Genomic DNA, 19,267 nt, shown 5'->3' with positions numbered 1-19,267 from the left:
CAAGAATGACCCTGAAGTTATCTCTTGCCTGAAGTTATCTCTTGGCTGTGCTCGCTCATGTAAAATTCTCCTGTTCTTTTCCATTTAGGCATTAACCCTCTGCTTTTTGGAATGTAACACTGGTGCACTTGACTTTAGTTTTTGTTTGTATTTTCTTCCGACATGTGAAACCACAAAAATAAGGCCTAGGGGCAACTATATCCTACTCCAGTAGGGCACCATCTGCAGGGAGCAGTTACCTTCTCTCGCCAGCAGAGAGGGCCAGCAGCCTACAGTTGTGCCTTAGAGTGACAGGGAGTGAGCGATAGGAAAGAGCCTTCGTCGAACATCTCATTTCAACATTTTTAGCATTAATATGGAGTTGGCCCCCCCTTTGCTGCTATAACAGCCTCCACTCTTCTGGGAAGGCTTTCTACTAAATGTTGGAACATTGCTGCAGTAACTCGCTTCCATTCAGCCACAAAAGCATTAGTGAGGTTGGGCAATGATGTTGGGCGATTAGGCCTGACTCGCAGTCGGCGTTCCAATTCATCCCAAAGGTGTTCGATGGGGTTGAGGTCAGGGCTCTATCCAGGCCAGTTAAGTTCTTCCACACTGGTCTTGACAAACCATTTCTGTATGGACCTCGCTTTGTGCATGGGGGCATTGTCATGCTGAAACAGGAAAGGGCCTTCCTCAAACTGTTGCCACAAAGTTGGAAGCACAGAATTGTCTAGAATGTCACTCTATGCTGTAGCATGAAGATTTCCCTTCATTGGAACTAAGGGGCCTAGTCTGAACCATGAAAAACAGCCCCAGAAATTATTCCTCCTCCACCAAACTTTACGGTTGGCACTATGCATTCAGGCAAGTAGTGTTCTCCAGGCATCCGTCAAACCCAGATTAGTCCGTTGCACTGCTAGAGGGGGAAGTGTGATTAATCACTCCAGAGAACGCGTTTCCACTGCTCAAGAGACCAATAGCAGCAAGCTTCACACCACTCCAGCTGACGCTTGACATTGTACATGGTGATCTTAGGCTTGTGTGCGGCTGCTCGGCCATGGAAACCCATTTCATGAAGCTCCTGACGAAAGCGTTTTGCACTTCAGCACTTGGTGTTCCCATTCTGTGAGCTTAAGTGGCCTACCTCTTCACAGCTGAGCCGATGTTGCTCCTAGACATTTCCACTTCACAATAATAGCACTAACAGCACTTACAGTTGACCAGGGCAGAAATTTGACAAACTGACTTGTTGGAAAGGTGGCATCCTATGACGGTGCCACGTTGAAAGTCACTGATCTCTTCAGTTAGGCCATTCTACTGCCAGTGATTGTCTATGGAGATTGCAAGGCTGTGTGCTCAGTTTTATACACCTGTCGGCAACGGTGTGGCTGGAAAAGCAGAATCCTCTTATTTGAAGGGGTGTCCACATACTTTTGTATATATAATGTATCTCTGTAGGTCTTGGCTCAGGCAGAATTTCAACCATTTCACTGTCCCATTCACTGGTCTGACTGACTGACGATGGATGATCAGTAACTCTATCTACAGTTGAAGTCGGAAGTTTACATCCACCTTAGCCAAGTACATTTAAACTCAGTTTTTCACAATTCCTGACATTTAATCCTACAAAAATCCCCTGTCTTAGGTCAGTTTGGAACACCACTTTATTTTAAGAATGTGAAATGTCAGAATAATAGTAGAGAGAATGATTTATTTCAGCTTTTATTTCTTTCATCACATTCCCAGTGGGTTAGAAGTTTACATACACTCAATTAGTATTTGGTAGAATTGCCTTTAAATTGTTTAACTTGGGTCAAACGTTTCTGGTAGCCTTCCACAAGGATCCCACAATAAGATGGGTGATTTTCATTTTCTGGAATTTTCCAAGCTGTTTAAAGGCACAGTCAACTTAGTGTATGTAAACTTCTTACCCACTGGAATTGTGATACAGTGAAATAATCTGTCTGTAAACAATTGTTGGAAAAATAACTTGTGTCATGCACAAAGTAGATGTCCTAACCGACTTGCTAAAACTATAGTTTGTTAACCAGAAATTAGTGGAGTTGTTGAAAAACTAGTTTTAATGACTCCAACCTAAGTGTATGTAAACGTCCAACTTCAACTGTATTCTTGGTAATGGTAGTACGCTAGTAGTGGACCTAATAGTTTACTGGTTAGTCATTGCAGCTATCAGTAGTATTACAGTTTTTTTTATCGTTTTGGTACTATTTTCACAAGTATGTGTTAAAATTTCACAACCCTTAGTACAAAACTCAAAACAGATCATCAATAAAGCTGTTTTTTCAAAACTTCAAGCACATTTTCAATTGACTAAGTACAACACACAAATCACCCAGTAACTTTTTCTCCAAACCTAAATCAGTGTTTCATCTAGAAATACCTTCCTAAATAAAGTATTTTCCTTTCACAATGCAATGCTCACAATCATTTTCATATGATTCTCTTCTCATTTGTTTGAATACACTTGACCGTCACTTAATCCAACTACGCTCGATGGGTAATCACTGAACCATTTGGAAAAAATATTGATTTTTCACGGGTTTGTCTACTATATATGGATTTTGAGAACTACAGAAATAAAATGTGTGTTTGTAATGTATAAACATCTAAATGACATGTATGATACCTGATAACATAATGACAAGTCGTTGTTGCTAATTGATTTCACATTTATTTATTTATTTATTTATTTATTTATTTTACCTTTATTTAACCAGGTAGGCAAGTTGAGAACAAGTTCTCATTTACAATTGCGACCTGGCCAAGATAAAGCAAAGCAGTTCGACAGATACAACGACACAGAGTTACACATGGAGTAAAACAAACATACAGTCAATAATACAGTATAAACAAGTCTATATACAATGTGAGCAAATGAGGTGAGATAAGGGAGGTAAAGGCAAAAAGGCCATGGTGGCAAAGTAAATACAATATAGCAAGTAAAACACTGGAATGGTAGTTTTGCAATGGAAGAATGTGCAAAGTAGAAATAAAAATAATGGGGTGCAAAGGAGCAAAATAAATAAATTTAATTAAATACAGTTGAGAAAGAGGTAGTTGTTTGGGCTAAATTATAGGTGGGCTATGTACAGGTGCAGTAATCTGTGAGCTGCTCTGACAGTTGGTGCTTAAAGCTAGTGAGGGAGATAAGTGTTTCCAGTTTCAGAGATTTTTGTAGTTCGTTCCAGTCATTGGCAGCAGAGAACTGGAAGGAGAGGCGGCCAAAGAAAGAATTGGTTTTGGGGGTGACTAGAGAGATATACCTGCTGGAGCGTGTGCTACAGGTGGGAGATGCTATGGTGACCAGCGAGCTGAGATAAGGGGGGACTTTACCTAGCAGGGTCTTGTAGATGACATGGAGCCAGTGGGTTTGGCGACGAGTATGAAGCGAGGGCCAGCCAACGAGAGCTTACAGGTCGCAATGGTGGGTAGTATATGGGGCTTTGGTGACAAAACGGATTGCACTGTGATAGACTGCATCCAATTTGTTGAGTAGGGTATTGGAGGCTATTTTGTAAATGACATCGCCAAAGTCGAGGATTGGTAGGATGGTCAGTTTTACAAGGGTATGTTTGGCAGCATGAGTGAAGGATGCTTTGTTGCGAAATAGGAAGCCAATTCTAGATTTAACTTTAACCACAATTGGTCACCATATAAAAGGGTGTGTGTGAACACTTGCAATTTCTTTCAACATGGAGCAGGATAGACAGCAAGGGAGAAGAGGAAATCAAAGAGCTTGTGGACAAGGGGCCCGTCAGATAGCTGGGTATAGGCCCCATCAAAGAGGTGGGCATGAGCCTGGTCAAACAGGTAAACATCAGAGAGGTGGGCATGGGGCCCGTCAGAGAGGTGGACAAGGGGCCCGTCAGAGAGGTGGACAAGGGGCCCGTCAGAGAGGTGGACAAGGGGCCCGTCAGAGAGGTGGACAAGGGGCCCGTCAGAGAGGTGGACATGGGGCCCGTCAGAGAGGTGGACAAGGAGCCCGTCAGAGAGGTGGACAAGGGGCCCGTCAGAGAGGTGGACAAGGGGCCCGTCAGAGAGGTGGACAAGGGGCCCGTCAGAGGGTGGACAAGGGGCCCGTCAGAGAGGTGGACAAGGGGCCCGTCAGAGAGATGGACAAGGGGCCCGTCAGAGAGGTGGACATGGGGCCCGCCAGAGAGGTGGACAAGGGGCCCGTCAGAGAGGTGGACATGGGGCCCGTCAGAGAGGTGGACATGGGGCCCATCAGAGAGGTGGACAAGGAGCCCGTCAGAGAGATGGACAAGGGGCCCGTCAGAGAGGTGGACATGGGGCCCGTAAGAGAGGTGGACAAGGGGCCCGTCAGAGAGGTGGACAAGGGGCCCGTCAGAGAGGTGGACAGGGGGCCCTTCAGAGAGGTGGACAAGGGGCCCGTCAGAGAGGTGGACAAGGGGCCCGTCAGAGAGGTGGACATGGGGTCCGTAAGAGAGGTGGACAAGGGGACCGTCAGAGAGGTGGACAAGGGGCCCGTCAGAGAGGTGGACATGGTGGGCTGTCATAATGTCTGAAACTTAGTAAATGGAATGGTATCAAACACGGTTGATACATTCAATTGACTCCATTCCAGCCAGTATTATGAGCCGTCCTTGCCTAAGCAGCCTCCACTGATTTAAACTCAGCAAAAAAAAGAAACTGCCCTTTTTCAGGACCCTGTCTTTCAAAGATAATTTGTAAAACTCCAAATAAATTAACCTATCTTCATTGTAAAGGGTTTAAACACTGTTTCCCATGCTTGTTCAATGAACCATAAACACTTAATGAACAGGCACCTGTACAACAGTCGTTAAGACACTAACAGCTTACAGACGGTAGGCAATTAAGGTCACAGTAATGAAAACTTAGGACACTAAAGAGGCCTTTCTACTGACTCTGAAAAACACCAAAAGAAAGATGCCCAGGGTCCCTGCTCATCTGGCCCAAGCACTCACAAACTTCTACAGATGCACAATCGAGAGCATCCTGTTGGGCTGTATCACCGCCTGGTACGGCAACTGCTCCGCCCACAACCGTAAGGCTCTCCAGAGGGTAGTGAGGTCTGCACAACGTATCACCGGGGGCAAACTACCTGCCCTCCAGGACACCTACACCACCCGATGTCACGGGAAGGCCATAAAGATCATCAAGGACAACAACCACCCGAGCCACTGCCTGTTCACCCCGCTATCATCCAGAAGGCGAGGTCAGTACAGGTGCATTAAAGCAGGGACCGTGAGACTGAAAAACAGCTTCTATCTCAAGGCCATCAGACTGTTAAACAGCCATCACTAACATTGAGTGGCTGCTGTCAACACACTGACTCAACTCCAGCCACTTTAATAATGGAAATTGATGGGAAATTGATGGAAAAATATATCACTAGCCACTTTAAACAATGCTACTTAATATAATGTTTACATACCCTACATTACTCATCTCATATGTATATCTATATACTGTACTCTATATCATCAACTGCATCTTTATGTAATATATGTATCACTAGCCACTTTAAACTATGCCACTTTGTTTACATACCCTACATTACTCATCTCATATGTATATACTGTACTCGATACCATCTACTGCATCCTGCCTATGCCGTTCTGTACCATCACTCATTCATATATCTTTATGTACATATTCTTTATCCCTTTACACTTGTGTATAAGGTAGTAGTTTTGGAATTGTTAGGTTAGATTACTTGTTGGTTATTACTGCATTGTCGGAACTAGAAGCACAAGCTTTTCGCAACACTCGCATTAACATCTGCTAACCATGTGAATGTGACAAATAAAATTTGATTTGATTTGTAATGTTAACAAGGTACCCAAAAGTAGTTTGAAGTAATGTTTTAATTTGATTACTTAAATAAAACAGCAACATTTTTGTGGAAATCAGCAATCTTTGCAAGAACGATTGATGAAAATAACGTAATTTAGGCTGTAATCTCCAAAATTCTAATCCTTAGGTAATCGAACCCCATTGTAATGTAGAGGTGGACACTATTTGGCATGACAGGCCCCATTAAAGAGGTAGGAACTAGCCTGTCAAAGAGGTGGGCATCAGAGAGCTGAGGGAGGCAGATGTCCCGGCTTTACCATGGCAGAGGCTGGCAGATTAGTTCAACCCTAATCTGAGAAGATCAGTCAATTCGATTATTTTTATTTTTTCCATGAGAACATTTCCCCAAGAAAACCAGTAAGTCTGCAGGATATGGACTATGCTTTACCATTACATTAACATTAAATGACATATTGTAATGCATGTAAATTCACAAAACATGTTGCAGTATTCTTAATCTATTGACAGCATACTCTGTTCTACCTTCAGAATTGACAGAAGACCCAATGGTGGTGGCCATGTGCTGACCAACCAGCAGTTGTGGAAATGGTGAGGGCCAGGGATGACATACGGCTGTCTGAAATGAAGCAGGCTATTGAGGAGAACAATGACACCTTTGCCAGTGTCAGCCTACCAACAATCGGCCGCCTTTTGAAGAGGCACCAGGTATCTACTGTATGAAACACTTTTAACTGGTGCCTTTTGAGAGACACAACGGCTTGGTGAAACAACTGCGGGCCGAGTATGTTCAGGTACAGCACTATATACTGTATTATGGTAACTATTTGATGCACAATCAAAATGAAGATTGTGTGGTAGGACGTAGGCCATTAATTGGATTCTGCAACGCTGCACACCTCATTGTGTATCTCAATGAAATTGAGCCTGTCAAGGTGAAGGGGTCACCTACAGTATGTCACGTGTGCTCCCTCTCCGGCCTCTAGGTCACCAGGCTGCTCGTGATGGCGCACACCTGTCACCATCGTTACGGCCACGTGCGCTTCATCACTCACCTGGACCCCATTTACATAAGCATTCAGACCCTTTACTCGGTACTTTGTTGAAGCACCATTAGCAGCGATTACAGCCTTGACTCTTCTTGGGTATGATGCTATAAGCTTGGCGCACCAGTATTTGGGGAGTTTCTCCCATTCCTCTCTGCAGATCCCCTCAAGCTCTGTCAGGTTGGATGGGGAGCGTTGCTGCACAGCTAAAACCTGCTCTGGAGCAGGTTTTCATTAAGAAGCTCTCTGTACTTTGCATCTTTGCACTCTTGTCCAGCACAACAGCAAAGAAAACCATCACTCAGAGCCATGCCAATACACTGACTAGTCTCCCAGTCCCTGCTGCTGAAAACCATACCCACAGCATGCTGCTGCCACCACCATGCTTCACTGTAGGGATAGTGCCAGGTTTGCTCCAGATGTGACGCTTGGCATTGTTTCTCATGGTCTGATAGTCTTTACGTGCCTTTTGGTAAACTCCAAGCGGGCTGTCATGTGCCTTTTACTGAGGAGTGGCCACTCTACCATAGAGGACTGATTGGTGGAGTGCTGCAGAGATGGTTGTCCTTCTGGAACGTTCTCACATTTCCACAGAGGAACTCTAGAGCTCTGTACGAGTGACCATTGGGTTATTGGTCACCTCCCTGACCAAGGCCCTTCTTCCCTGACTGCTCATTTCGGCCGAGCGTTCAGCTCTAGGAAGAGTCTTGGTGGTTCCAAACTCTTTTGGTACCCTTCCCCAGAACTGTGCCTCAACTGTCTCGAAGCTCTACGGACAATTCCTTCGACCTCATGGCTTGTTTCAGTGACATGCACTGTCAACTGTGGGACCTTTTATAGACACCTTTTATAGACAGTTGTGTGCCTTTCCAAGTAATGTCCAATTAATTGAATTTCCCACATGTGGACTCCAAGTTGGAGGAACATCTCGCGACGTCCCCTGAATGCCCATCTGCTAGCCGGGGCCCGCTAGCTGTCTAGAGCATATCTTTGGCTACTATACCTATTTTTTATTATACCTAACACTGGACCCCCTATGATCAATCGGCTATGCATGCCTCTCCCTAATGTCAATATACCTTGTCCATTGCATTATTGCCTTATTTCACTATAGAGCCTCTAGCCCCGCTCAATACACCTTAGCTAATCCTTTAGTTCCACCTCCCACACATGCGGTGACCTCACCTGGTTTAAATGTTGTTTCTAGAGACAAAATCTCTCTCATCATCACTCAATGCATAGGTTTACATCCACTGTACTCACATCCTACCATACCTTTGTCTGTACATTATGCCCTGAATCTATTCTACCATGCCCAGAAACCTGCTCCTTTTACTCTCTATTCCGAACGTACTAGATGACCAGTTCTTATAGTCTTTAGCCGTACCCCTATCCTACTCCTCTTCTGTTCCTCTGGTGATGTAGAGGTTAATCCAGGCCCTGCCGTGCTTAGCTCCACTCCCACTTAGCTCCACTCCCACTCCCATTCCCCATTTGACTTCTGTAACCGTAAAAGCCTTGGTTTCATGCATGTTAACATTAGAAGCCTCCTCCCTAAGTTTGTTTTATTCACTGCTTTAGCACACTCTGCCAACCCGGATGTCCTAGCCGTGTCTGAATCCTGGCTTAGGAAGACCACCAAAAACCCTGAAATTTCCATCCCTAACTATAACATTTTCCGACAAGAATAGAACTGCCACAGGGGGTGGAGTTGCAATCTACTGCAGACCTAGCCTGCAGAATTCTGTCTTACTATCCAGGTCTATGCCCAAACAATTTAAGCTTCTACTTTTAAAAATCCCCCTTTCCAAAAACAAGTCTCTCACCGTTGCCGCATGCTATAGACCACCTTTTGCCCCCAGCTGTGCCCTGGACACCATATGTGAATTGATTGCCCCCCATCTATCTTCAGAGCTCATGCTGTTAGGTGACCTACACTGGGAAATGCTTAACACCCCGGCCATCCTACAATCTAAGCTTGATGCCCTCAATCTCACACAAATTATCAATGAACCTACCAGGTACAACCCCAAATCCGTAAACACGGGCACCCTCATAGATATCATCCTAACCAACCTGCCCTCCAAATACACCTCTGCTGTCTTCAACCAGGATCTCAGTGATCACTACCTCATTGCCTGCGTCCGTAATGGGTCTGCGGTCAAACGACCACCCCGCATCACTGTCAAACGCTCCCAAAAACACTTCAGCGAGCAGGCGTTTCTAATCGACCTGGCTGGGGTATCCTGGAAGGATATTGACCTCATTCCGTCAGTAGAGGATGCCTGGTTATTCTTTAAAAGTGCTTTCCTCACCATCTTAAATAAGCATGCCCCATTCAAAAAATGTAGAACCAGGAACAGATATAGCCCTTGGTTCTCTCCAGACCTGACTGCCCTTGACCAGCATAAAAACATCCTGTGGCGTACTGCATTAGCATCGAATAGCCCCCACGATATGCAACTTTTCAGGGAAGTTAGGAACCAATATACACAGGCAGTTAGGAAAGCTAAGTCTAGATTTTTCAAACAGAAATTTGCATCCTGTAGCACAAACTCCCAAAAGTTCTGTGACACTGTAAAGTCCATGGAGAATAAGAGCACCTTCTCCCAGCTGCCCACTGCACTGAGGCTAGGAAACACTGTCACCACTCCCTCAACTTGTTTTTCATTCAACTTTTTCACTCCGGACGCTTTATCTGGACATGGTTCGTCAGGACCTCCAACAGCCGAAGCTAAGTAGTAACATTAACATGATGCCTTCTAATTGCAGTCACTGTACTCATAATATACAGGAGAACGATCGCCTTACGGCGAGGATAGCTGTGCCACAAGCCTAGCTTCAGACACAATCGTTAGGCAAGGGTAATTTCAGTGTAGGAAAGGATGAAACAGCGTCTGTGCCACCAGTAAGTGCAGATAGTAATGTTAGTATAAATCCCCTCACACGGTCCCCACAGCCGGACAACTTTCTCACGGTTTCTGGAGGGAAATGCTGTAGGAATGCTGTAGGAATGCTGTAGGAATGCTGTAGGAATGCTGTAGGAATGCTCAACCGGTGTCGCTCATTCAGTCGACAGAAACTTTCAACCGGTTTTCCCCATTAAGCAACGAGTCGGAGTCAGGGGCCGAGCCTTCTCTTGTCTCTACTCCTCCTGTTACGGGGTCTGAGACGCCGAAGATTCCCACCATTAGCTCTGACGAATTGAAAACTCTAGTCATTGGCAACTCCATTACCCGCAGTATTCGACTTAAAACGAATCATCCAGCGATCATACACTGTTTACCAGGGGGCAGGGCTGCCGACGTTAAGGCTAATCTGAATATGGTGCTGGCTAAGGCTAAAACTGGCGAGTGTAGAGAGTATGGAGATATTGTTATCCATGTCGGCACCAACGATGTTAGGATGAAACAGTCAGAGTTCACCAAGCGCAACATAGCTTCAGCGTGTAAATCAGCTAGAAAGATGTGTCGGCATCGAGTAATTGTCTCTGGCCCCCTCCCAGTTAGGGGGAGTGATGAGCTCTCCAGCAGGGTCTCACAACTCAGTCCCTGGTTGAAAACTGTTTTCTGCCCCTCCCAAAAGATAGAATTTGTAGATAATTGGCACTCTTTTTGGGACTCACCCACAAACAGGACCACGCCTGACCTGCTGAGGGGTGCTCTCATCTTATCTACCAACATAGACAGGGCTCTAACTCCTCTAGCTCCACAATGAAATAGGGTGCAGGTCAGGCAGCAGGCTGTTAGCCAGCCTGCCAGCATAGGGAGTCTGCCACTAGCACAGTCAGTATAGTCAGCTCAACTATCCCCATTAAGACAGTGTCTGTGCCTCAACCTAGGTTGGGCAAAACTAAACATGGTGGTGTTCGCCTTAGCAATCTCACTAGGATAAAGACCTCCTCCATTCCTGTCATTATTGAAAGAGATTGTGATACCTCACATCTCAAAATAGGGCTACTTAATGTTAGATCCCTTACTTCAAAGGCAATTATAGCCAATGAACTAATCACTGATCATAATCTTGATGTGATTGGCCTGACTGAAACTTGGCTAAGCCTGATGAATTTCCTGTGTTAAATGAGGCCTCACCTCCTGGCTACACTAGTGACCATATCCCCGTGCATGGCGCAAAGGTGGAGGTGTTGCTAACATTAAGATAGCAAATTTCAATTTACACAAAAAAATGAAGTTTTAGTCTTTTGAGCTTCTAGTCATGAAATCTATGCAGCCTACTCAATCACTTTTTTATAGCTACTGTTTACAGGCCTCCTGGGCCTCTCCTTCTCTCCTGGGCCATATACAGCGTTCCTCCCTGAATTCCTATCGGATCTTGTAGTCATAGCAGATAATATTCTAATTTTTGGTGATTTTAATATTCACGTGGAAAAGTCCACAGACCCACTCCAAAAGACTTTTGGAGCCATCATCGACTCAGTGGGTTTTGTCCAACATGTCTCTGGACCTACTCACTGTCACAGTCATACTCTGGACCTAGTTTTGTCCCATGGAATAAATGTTGTGGATCTTATGTTTTTCCTCATAATCCTGGACTATCGGACCACCATTTTATTACGTTTGCAATTGCAACAAATAATCTGCTCAGACCCCAACCAAGGAGCATCAAAAGTCTTGCTATAAATTCACAGACAACACAAAGATTCCTTGATGTCCTTCCAGACTCCATCTGTCTACCCTTGGACGTCAGAGGACAAAATCAGTTAACCACCTAACTGAGGAACTCAATTTAACCTTGCTCAATACCCTAGATGCATTTGCACCCCTAAAAACTAAAACATTTCTCATAAGAAACTAGCTCCCTGCTATACAGAAAATACCCGAGGCTCTGAAGCAAGCTTCCAGAAAATTGGAACGGAAATGGCGCCACACCTTAGCAATCTCACTAGGTTTAGAAACCTCCTCCATTCCTGTCATTATTGAAAGAGATTGTGATACCTCACATCTCAAAATAGGACTACTTAATGTTAGATCCCTTACTTCAAAGGCAATTATAGTCAATGAACTAATCACTGATCATAATCTTGATGTGATGGCTTAAGCCTGATGAATTTCCTGTGTTAAATGAGGCCTCACCTCCTGGCTACACTAGTGACCATATCCCCCGTGCATCCCGCAAAGGTGGAGGTGTTGCTAACATTTACGATAGCAAACTGTAAGTCTTCCGACTAGCTTGGAAAGACAGTACCATGCAGTATCGAAGAGCCCTCACTGCTGCTCGATCTTCCTATTTTTCCAACTTAATTGAGGAAAATAAGAACAATCCGAAATTCCTTTTTGATACTGTCACAAAGCTAACTAAAAAGCAGCATTCCCCAAGAGAGAATGGCTTTCACTTCAGCAGTAATAAATTGATGAACTTCTTTGAGGAAAAGATCATGATTATTAGAAAGCAAATTACGGACTCCTCTTTAAATCTGCGTATTCCTTTAAAGCTCAGTTGTCCTGAGGCTGCACAACTCTGCCAGGACATAGGATCAAGAGAGACACTCAAGTGTTTTAGTACTATATCTCTTGACACAATGATGAAAATAAACCTTCAAGCTGCATACTGGACCCTATTCCAACTAAACTACTGAAAGAGCTGCTTCCTGTGCTTGGCCCTCCTATGTTGAACATAATAAACAGCTCTCTATCCACCGGATGTGTACCAAACTCACTAAAAGTGGCAGTAATAAAGCCTCTCTTGAAAAAGTCAAACCTTGACCCAGAAAATATAAAAAACTATCGGCCTAAATCGAATCTTCCATTCCTCTTAAAAATGTTAGAAAAGGCTGTTGCGCAGCAACTCACTGCCTTTCTGAAGACAAACAATGTATACGAAATGCTTCAGTCTGGTTTTAGACCCCATCATAGCACTGAGACTGCACTTGTGAAGGTGGAAAATGACCTTTTAATGGCATCGGACCGAGGCTCTGCAACTGTCCTCGTGCTCCTAGACCTTAATGCTGCTTTTGATAACATCGATCACCACATTCTTTTGGAGAGATTGGAAACCCAAATTGGTCTACACGGACAAGTTCTGGCTTGGTTAGATCTTATCTGTCGGAAAGATATCAGTTTGTCTCTGTGAATGGTTTGTCCTCTGACAAATCAACTGTAAATTTCGGTGTTCCTCAAGGTTCCGTTTTAGGAGCACTATTGTTTTCACTATATATTTTACCTCTTGGGGATGTCATTCGAAAACATAATGTTAACTTTCACTGCTATGCGGACGACACACAGCTGTACATTTCAATTAAACATGGTGAAGCCCCAAAATTGCCCTTGCTAGAAGCATGTGTTTCAGACATAAGGAAGTGGATGGCTGCCAACATTCTACTTTTGAACTCAGACAAAACAGAGATGCTTGTTCTAGGTCCCAAGAAACAAAGAGATCTTCTGTTGAATCTGACAATTAATCTTAATGGTTGTACAGTCGTCTCAAATAAAACTGTGAAGGACCTCGGCGTTACTTTGGACCCTGATCTCTCTTTTGACGAACATATCAAGACTGTTTCAAGGACAGCTTTTTTCCCCATCTACTTAACATTGCAAAAATCAGAAACTTTCTGTCCAAAAATAATGCAGAAAAATTAATCCATGCTTTTGTTACTTCTAGATTAGACTACTGCAATGCTCTACTTTCCGGCTACCCAGATAAAGCACTAAATAAACTTCAGTTAGTGCTAAATATGGCTGCTAGAATGCTGACTAGAACCAAAAAATGTGATCATATTACTCCAGTGCCTGGCTTCCTGTCAAGGCAAGGGCTGATTTCAAGGTTTTACTGCTAACCTACAAAGCATTACATGGGCATGCTCCTACCTATCTCTCTGATTTGGTCTTGCCGTATATAACTACACGTACGCTACGGTCACAAGACGCAGGCCTCCTAATTGTCCCTAGAATTTCTAAGCAAACAGCTGGAGGCAGGGCTTTCTCCTATAGAGCTCCATTTTATGGAATGGTCTGCCTACCCATGTGAGAGATGCAAACTCGGTCTCAACATTTAAGTCTTTACTGAAGACTCATCTCTTCAATGGGTCATATGATTGAGTGTAGTCTGGCCCAGGAGTGTGAAGGTGAACGGAAAGGCTCTGGAGCATCGAACCGCCCTTGCTGTGTCTGCCTGGCCGGTTCCCGTCTTTCCACTGAGATTCTCTGCCTCTGAGTCATTGGCTTACTGGTGCTCTTTCATGCCGTCCCTAGGTGGGGTGCGTCACTTGAGTGGGTTGAGTCACTGATGTGATCTTCCTGTCTGGGTTGGCGCCCCCCTTGGGTTGTGCCGTGGCGGAGATCTTTGTGGGCTATACTCTGCCTTGTCTCAGGATGGTAAGTTGGTGGTTGAAGATATCCCTCTAGTGGTGTGGGGGCTGTGCTTTGGCAAAGTGGGTGGGGTTATATCCTTCCTGTTTGGCTCTGTCAGGGGGTATCATCGGATGGGGCCACAGTGTCTCCTGACCCCTCCTGTCTCAGCCTCCAGTATTTATGCTGCAGTAGTTTGTGTCGGGGGGCTAGGGTCAGTTTGTTATATCTGGAGTACTTCTCCTGTCCTTTCCGGTGTCCTGTGTGAATATAAGTATGCTCTCTCTAATTCTCTCTTTCTCTCTTTCTTTCTCTCTCTCTCTCGGAGGACCTGAGCCCTAGGGCCATGCCTCAGGGCTACCTGACATGATGACTCCTTGCTCTCCCCAGTCCACCTGGCCGTGCTGCTGCTCCAGTTTCAACTGTTCTGCCTTATTATTATTGGACCATGCTGGTCATTTATGAACATTTGAACATCTTGGCCATGTTCTGTTATAATCTCCACCCGGCACAGCCAGAAGAGGACTGGCCACCCCACATAGCCTGGTTCCTCTCTAGGTTTCTTCCTAGGTTTTGGCCTTTCTAGGGAGTTTTTCCTAACCACCGTGCTTCTACACCTGCATTACTTGCTGTTGTGGGTTTTAGTCTGGGTTTCTGTACAGCACTTTGAGATATCAGCTGATGTACGAAGGGCTATATAAATACATTTGATTTGATTTGACCACGGATAAATCCACTATAATTGAGAATTTTAATAAGCATTTTTCTACAGCTGGCCATGCTTTCCACCCCTACCCCGGTCAACATCCCCCCCACACACACACAGCAACTTGCCCAAGCCTTTCCCATTTCTCCTTCACCCAAATCCAGATTGCTGATGTTTTGAAAGAGCTGCAAAATCTGGACCCCTACAAATCAGCCAGGCTAGACAATCTGGACCCTCTCTTTCCAAAATTATCAGCCGAAATTGTTGCAACCCCTAATACAAGCCTGTTCAACCTCTCTTTTGTATCGTCTGAGATCCCGAATGATTGGAACTCTGCCGCAGTCACCCCCCTCTTAAAAGGGGGAGACACTCTAGACCCAAACTGCTACAGACCTATATCTATCCTACCCTGCCTTTCTAAGGTCTTTGAAAGCCAAGTTAACAAACTGATTACCGACAATTTTGAATCACACCGTACCTTCTCCGCTATGCAATCTTGTTTCCGAGCTGGTCATGGGTGCACCTCAGCCACGCTCAAGGTCCGAAACGATATCTTAACAGCCATCGATTAGAGACAATACTGTGCAGCTGTATTCATGGACCTGGCCAAGGCTTTCGACTCTGTCAATCACCACATTCTTATCGGCAGACTCAAGAGCCTTGGTTTCTTAAATGACTGCCTTGCTGGTTCACCAACTACTTCTCAGACAGAGTTTAGTGTGTCAAATCGGAGTGCCTGTTGTCTGGACCTATGGCAGTCTCTAAGGGGGTGCCACAGGGTTCAATTCTCGGGCCAACTCTTTTCTCTCTATACATCCATGATGTCGCTCTTGCTGCTAGTGATTCTGATCCACCTCTACGCAGACGACACCATTCTGTATGCTTTTGCCCCTTCTTTGGACACTGTGATAACTAACCTCCAAACGAACTTCAATGCCATACAACTCTCCTTCTGTGGCCTCCAACTGCTCTTAAATACAAGTAAAACTAAATACATGCTCTTCAACCGATTGCTGCCCGCACCTGCCCGCCCGTCCAGCATCACTACTAGAATTTGTGGACAACTACAAATAACTAGGTGTCTGGTTAAACTGTAAACTCTCCTTCCAGACTCACGTTAAGTATCTCCAATCCAAAATTAAATCTAGAATCGGCGTCCTATTTCGCAGCAAATCATCCTTCACTCATGCTGCCAAACATACCCTCGTAAAACTGACTGTCCTACCGATCCTTGACTTCGGCGATGTCATTTACAAAATAGCCTCCAACACTCTACTCAGCAAATTGGATGCAGTCTATCACAGTGCCATCCGTTTTGTCACCAAAGCCCCATATACTACCCACCACTGCAACCTGTATGCTCTCTTTGGCTGGCACTCGCTTCATATTCGTCCTGCCCTCGCCCCTCCAATCTGTTTCCCTCTGGCAGGCAGAGCCCTCGCCCCTCCATACTCTTTCCCTCTGGCAGGAAGAGCCCTCACCCCTCCACTCTGTTTCCCTCTGGCAGGAAGAGCCCTCGCCACTCCAATCTGTTTCCCTCTGGCAGGAAGAGCCCTCGCCCCTCCACTCTGTTTCCTTCTGTCAGGCAGAGCCCTCGCCCCTCCGCTCTGTTTCCCTCTGTCAGGCAGAGCCCTCAACCCTCCAATCTGTTTCCCTCTGGCAGGCAGAGCCCTCAACCCTCCCCTCTGTTTCCCTCTGGCAGGCAGAGCCCACGCCCTGCCCCCAATCTTTTTCCCTCTGGCAGGCAGAGCCCACGCTCCTCCATTCTGTTTTCCTCTGGCAGGCAGAGCCCTCGCCCTCCATGTTTCCCTCTGTTTTCAACCCTCCATACTGGTCAGGCAGAGCCCTCGCCCCTCCACTGTTTCCCTCTGTCAGGCAGAGTCCCAACCCCTCTGGCCATAATCTGTTTCCCTCTGTCAGGCAGAGCCCTCGCCCTGCCACTCTGTTTCCCTCTGGCAGGCAGAGCCCTCGCCCCTCCAATCGGTTTCCCTCTGGCAGGCAGAGCCCTCGCCCCTCCAATCTGTTTCCCTCTGGCAGGCAGAGCCCTCGCTCCTCCAATCTGTTTCCCTCTGGCAGGCAGAGCCCTCGCTCCTCCATTCTGTTTCCCTCTGGCAGCCAGAGCCCTCGCCCCTCCTCTCTGTTTCCCTCTGGCAGGCAGAGCACTCACCCCTCCATACTGTTTCCCTCTGTCAGGCAGAGCCCTCGCCCTGCCACTCTGTTTTCCTCTGGCAGGCAGAGCCCTCACCCCTCCAATCTGTTTCCCTCTGGCAGGCAGAGCCCTCGCCCCTCCAATCTGTTTCCCTCTGGCAGGCAGAGACCTCGCCCCTCCATGCTGTTTCCCTCTGTCAGGCAGAGCCCTCACCCCTCCAATCTGTTTCCCTCTGGCAGGCAGAGCCCTCGCCCCTCCAATCTGTTTCCCTCTGTCAGGCAGAGCCCTCGCCCCTCCAATCTGTTTCCCTCTGTCAGGCAGAGCCCTCGCCCCTCCAATCTGTTTCCCTCTGGCATTCAGAGCCCTCGCCCCTCCAATCTGTTTCCCTCTGTCAGGCAGAGCCCTCGCCCCTCCAATCTGTTTCCCTCTGGCAGGCAGAGCCCTCGCCCTGCCACTCTGTTTCCCTCTGGCAGGAAGAGCCCTCGCCCCTCCAATCTGTTTCCCTCTGGCAGGTAGAGCCCTCGCCCCTTCAATCTGTTTCCCTCTGTCAGGCAGAGCCCTCGCCCCTCCAATCTGTTTCCTTCTGTCAGGCAAAGCCCTCGCCCCTCCAATCTGTTTCCCTCTGGCATTCAGAGCCCTCGCCCCTCCATACTCTTTCCCTCTGTCAGGTAGAGCCCTCGCCCTGCCCCTCTGTTTCCCTCTGGCAGGAAGAGCCCTCGCCCCTCCAATCTGTTTCCCTCTGGCAGGAAGAGCCCTCGTCCTCCATTCTGTTTCCCTCTGTCAGGCAGAGCCCTCGCCCCTCCTCTCTGTTTCCCTCTGTCAGGCAGAGCCCTCAACCCTCCAATCTGTTTCCCTCTGGCAGGCAGAGCCCTCGCCCTGCCCCTCTGTTTCCCTCTGGTAGGCAGAGCCCTCGCTCCTCCAATCTGTTTCCCTCTGGCAGGCAGAGCTCTCGCCCCTCCAATCTGTTTCCCTCTGTCAGGCAGAGCCCTCGCCCTGCCACTCTGTTTCCCTCTGGCAGGCAGAGCCCTCGCCCCTCCAATCTGTTTCCCTCTGGCAGGAAGAGCCCTCGCCCCTCCACTCTGTTTCCCTCTGTCAGGCAGAGCCCTCGCCCCTCCAATCTGTTTCCCTCTGGCAGGCAGAAACCTCACCCTGCCCCTCTGTTTCCCTCTGGTAGGCAGAGCCCTCGCTCCTCCAATCTGTTTCCCTCTGGCAGGCAGAGGCCTCGCCCTGCCCCTCTGTTTCCCTCAGTCAGGCAGAGCCCTCGCTCCTCCAATCTGTTTCCCTCTGGCAGGCAGAGCCCTCGCTCCTCCATTCTGTTTCCCTCTGGCAGCCAGAGCCCTCGCCCCTCCTCTCTGTTTCCCTCTGGCAGGCAGAGCACTCACCCCTCCATACTGTTTCCTTCTGTCAGGCAAAGCCCTCGCCCCTCCAGTCTGTTTCCCTCTGGCATTCAGAGCCCTCGCCCCTCCATACTCTTTCCCTCTGTCAGGTAGAGCGCTCGCCCTGCCATTCTGTTTCCCTCTGTCAGGCAGAGCCCTCACCCCTCCAATCTGTTTCCCTCTGGCAGGCAGAGCCCTCGCTCCTCCATTCTGTTTCCCTCTGGCAGGCAGAGCTCTCGCCCCTCCGCTCTGTTTCCCTCTGTCGGGCAGAGCCCTCGCCCTGCCACTCTGTTTCCCTCTGGCAGGCAGAGCCCTCGCCCCTCCAATCTGTTTCCCTCTGGCAGGCAGAGCCCTCGCCCCTCCAATCTGTTTCCCTCTGGCAGGCAGAGCCCTCGCCCCTCCATGCTGTTTCCCTCTGGCATTCAGAGCCCTCGCCCCTCCAATCTGTTTCCCTCTGTCAGGCAGAGCCCTCGACCCTCCAATCTGTTTCCCTCTGGCAGGCAGAGCCCTCGCCCTGCCATTCTGTTTCCCTCTGGCAGGCAGAGCCCTCGCTCCTCCAATCTGTTTCCCTCTGGCAGGCAGAGCCCTCGCTCCTCCATTCTGTTTCCCTCTGGCAGGCAAAGCCCTCGCCCCTCTCTGTTTCCCTCTGGCAGGCAGAGCCCTCGCCCCTCCAATCTGTTTCCCTCTGGCAGGCAGAGCCCTCGCCCCTCCACGCTGTTTCCCTCTGGCAGGCAGTGTCCTCGCCCCTCCAATCTGTTTCCCTCTGGCAGGCAGTGTCCTCGCCCCTCCAATCTGTTTCCCTCTGGCAGGCAGTGTCCTCGCCCCTCCAATCTGTTTCCCTCTGGCAGGCAGTGTCCTCGCCCCTCCAATCTGTTTCCCTCTGGCAG

This window comes from Oncorhynchus tshawytscha, linkage group LG30 (assembly GCF_018296145.1).
Source record: "Oncorhynchus tshawytscha isolate Ot180627B linkage group LG30, Otsh_v2.0, whole genome shotgun sequence".
Lineage (NCBI taxonomy): Eukaryota > Metazoa > Chordata > Actinopteri > Salmoniformes > Salmonidae > Oncorhynchus > Oncorhynchus tshawytscha.
Note: the sequence above shows the minus strand (reverse complement) of the source record.